Source organism: Apus apus, chromosome 6 (genome assembly GCF_020740795.1).
Source record: "Apus apus isolate bApuApu2 chromosome 6, bApuApu2.pri.cur, whole genome shotgun sequence".
NCBI lineage: Eukaryota > Metazoa > Chordata > Aves > Apodiformes > Apodidae > Apus > Apus apus.
The window spans coordinates 39,854,466-39,857,824 of NC_067287.1; positions in this window are offsets into that span (position 1 = coordinate 39,854,466).

The window sequence follows — 3,359 nt, forward strand, 5'->3', positions numbered from 1 at the left end:
CAGAATCACTTAGGTTGGAAAAGACCTTCAAGATCATCAATTCCAACCATTAACTCTACCAAGTCCAGCACTGAGCCACATCCCCAAGCACCACATCTAGATGACTTGTAAGCTCATTCAGGGATGGTGACTCAACGACCTCCCTGGCCAGCATGTTCTGATGGCTTGACAACCCTTTCAGTGGAAAAGTTCTTCCTACTGTCTACTCTAAACCTCCCCTGGCGCACCTTGTGGCTGTTCCCTCTTATGCTGTCACAAGTTGCTTGTGAGAAGAGACCAGCACCTGCCTCTTTACAACATCCTTTCAAGTAGTTGTAGAGGGCAATGAGGTCTCCTGTCTCCAGCCACTTTTCCCCCAGCCTGTATGATTGCATGCTTTTAAAGAGCTAATAGCACAGCTCAGAAAAAATGTTGAAACCACCTAATGAGGTCCCATTAAGCTTCTCTTCCATTAAGTTATTTTAGGTCCTATCTAGGCTAGTAAAATTGGTAATTGGAAACAAACCCGCCCTTTTTAGTCTCAACATGGGCTTGATTAAGAAGAAAACATGGGAGTCGATGCACCCCGGGTTTTGTTACCTGCTCTGCTATCTAACTCTGAGCCTTTAATTGCAAAACCTCATTTCCCAGGTTGGAACACTGAGATAATTATTTCCATGCATCTGACTGGTTAGAGGAAATCAGGATTCCCAGGGAACAGTTTGGGGTGCTGGGAAAGATCAGCACTGGAGAAAAATCCCTATTTCTAATCTGTTTCTTTGCTTTCCGTGACAAAAATCTCCATCTTCCTGGTAATAAATGGTTCTTGTGGGATCATAGAGGCTTGTAGAATTTATAATCTTAATCAGTTAGTGTTGGGATGAGAGTATTTTGCCTAGAACTGCATTATTTGGCATTTCAATAGGTAACATGTATCACCTCTCTGTGGAGAAGAGGTCATAGAGGTCAAACTCCCTTTCTGGAGAGCACAGTGGGGTAATCTGAGGTCAACCAATTATCCCATGGGGTTACTTGACATCAAACTGCCCTGCTGGAGGGCCAGGTGGGGTCACCTGAGGTCAACCAGGGGGCCCGGGAGGGGTTATCTGGGTTGTACCAGAATGCGTTAGTGATGAGTAATGGTCCATGGTTGAAACAAATAAGGAAAGCAGAACCTTGGGAGGAATTCATGGTTGAAACAGATACGAGAAGAATTACAGCAAAGAAACAGAACCTTGGAAGGCACCTGGTGTTTGTACAAGCCACAGCTGTCATTTGTTCACTTCCCATGATTAGAGCATGGATAGTGGCTGCACAGAAAGTGCAGCCAAAGGACAAGGGAGGTAGAAGACAGATGAAGTAATGCTTGGGGTGGCATCACAGACCCCAGAACCAATTGGTGGCATGTGTGTTTGCCTCGTGTGCTGCAATCTGGGCGGGACAACTTGCAACACAGGCTGGCCCCTTGTGCTGGGACTCTGTCCCCCTGCCAAGAATATAACCCGGGGTTTTCCTGAGGGCAGGGGCTGGTGCATTGCTGAGGTCACTGTTGCCTCTGTGGGGATGCCCACATCAAGTGCTGCACCTGCCAGCTCTCTCATGCACCACACACTGCTACACCTGGGACTGTGGGTCTGCATCTCCTTTGGGTCAGTATATATAAACTGTAATGTGTAATACTGCGTTGAGCTAGGAACTAGTAGCTTAATAAATTGCCTGTGCTTTGCTTATTTTTTGTGTGTGCCTATGTCTCCCCATTTGAGCTGTCACTAAGTCATAAGAAAAGCCTGGGCATTCCCTCAGAGGGGCCTCTCATTTTAAATGACAGAAATACACATTCTGTAGACAAGTTTCCATGCAAGATATTTTCTGTACCCAGCTGTAGGGATCCTGATCCACTTTTTACTGGAATAACTCCCTGTGGGTGTTGGGAGCAAGAAACTCATTTCACTCTCTATTGGCAACTTGTAGGTCAGCAAAGGAGACCCCTGTTTCCAATAATAATTCTTCAAAATAACTGCTTGAAAGAGTCCAGCGCAGAGCCACAAAGATGATTGCGGGAGTGGATATGACTCTTCTGCTTCTTTAGTGTCCAAAGCAGCAGATAAAACAAGCAGAACAAAGCGTCCTTGGTCCCTCAGCAGTAGCATAAACATCCCAACATTATCAGTCCACTGGCTGGAAAACTTGCTGTTCCTTTTATCAAGCGTGCTGCTTAAAAGAGAGTTCACTGAAGGAAAAAAACAAAATGAGTAAAAAGAAAATTGGCTTCATCCTGGCTCAAACCAGGACACCTCTTATGTCATGCTTTAGGTGTACTAGAAAAGGCCAGGATTTGAGTCTTAAAGGAAGGAACAGAGGATAGTGGAGCAGTTGGATATGAAAGAATATGGGACAGTGTGAGACTGGAGGCAACAGAGGGATGGGACATAGACATTGTGCCTTGCAGAGGTGAGGGAAGGAGAAACAGAAGCCTTAAGTGCAGTTATTTTCCCACCCAGGTATTCTTGTGTCTGGGATGGAAGATCCCTGAGTTCTTTTATATTTAAGCTGTCAGCAGATGTCTAGGAAGTCCCTCTGCAAAGCATCTCCCTGCTGGTTACCACCCCACTGTTTCTCACAGCATGGTGCTGCTCTGCTTTCTAAATTCAACTGGAAGAATATGTACAGTAGATACAGAAGTTGTGGTTGGTTTGATTTTTTAACTTGCATCATCATTAAAGACTGAGTTGTGGGCAGTGCCTGTGGTATTGATATATTTAATCTTGGCATAACTTTTTTAAGAGCTTATTGTTTTACATGTGTTTATAGAAACAGGCTTCTGCATTTGCTCAGGGTATCCAAACATGCCAAGCTATTTTTTTTTAATTTTTTTAATGTGTGTCTCCTCCCTGCATTTTATTGCACTCTGCTTTCACATATGCCTACTTATATTGCCCTATCCTTTGTAAAGGTGTTTTTACTTTAATATTCTGGGTTAGGAGAGGTTGAGGGGACAGAAATAAACAGGAAGGAAAATTCGACCAAAACACATCCACCAGCATTTTGCAGCTTTGCAGCTGGCATTCAGAAGGATCAGTTCTTAAACCTCATCATTTGGAATGTAAAATGCAGCTTCACTCTCCATCTGCTCCCTAAGAAATAACATTTGTCCTGGAAGGGCTGGAGAGGTACCATATTGGAGGCATTGCAGGCAGTGAACAGGACAGCATTTCAATAAATCCAGAGCAATTAATGCTGTGGCAGCTTCCTTAAGACATAAAAAGTTCAAAAGAAGACGTGTTGATCTCTGAATGCATCAGTTGGCTCATGATGGAAGTGTTTGTGTTGTGCTTTTTTTAAAGCAAAGATTTGAAATAATGGCTTGAAGATGATGCTCT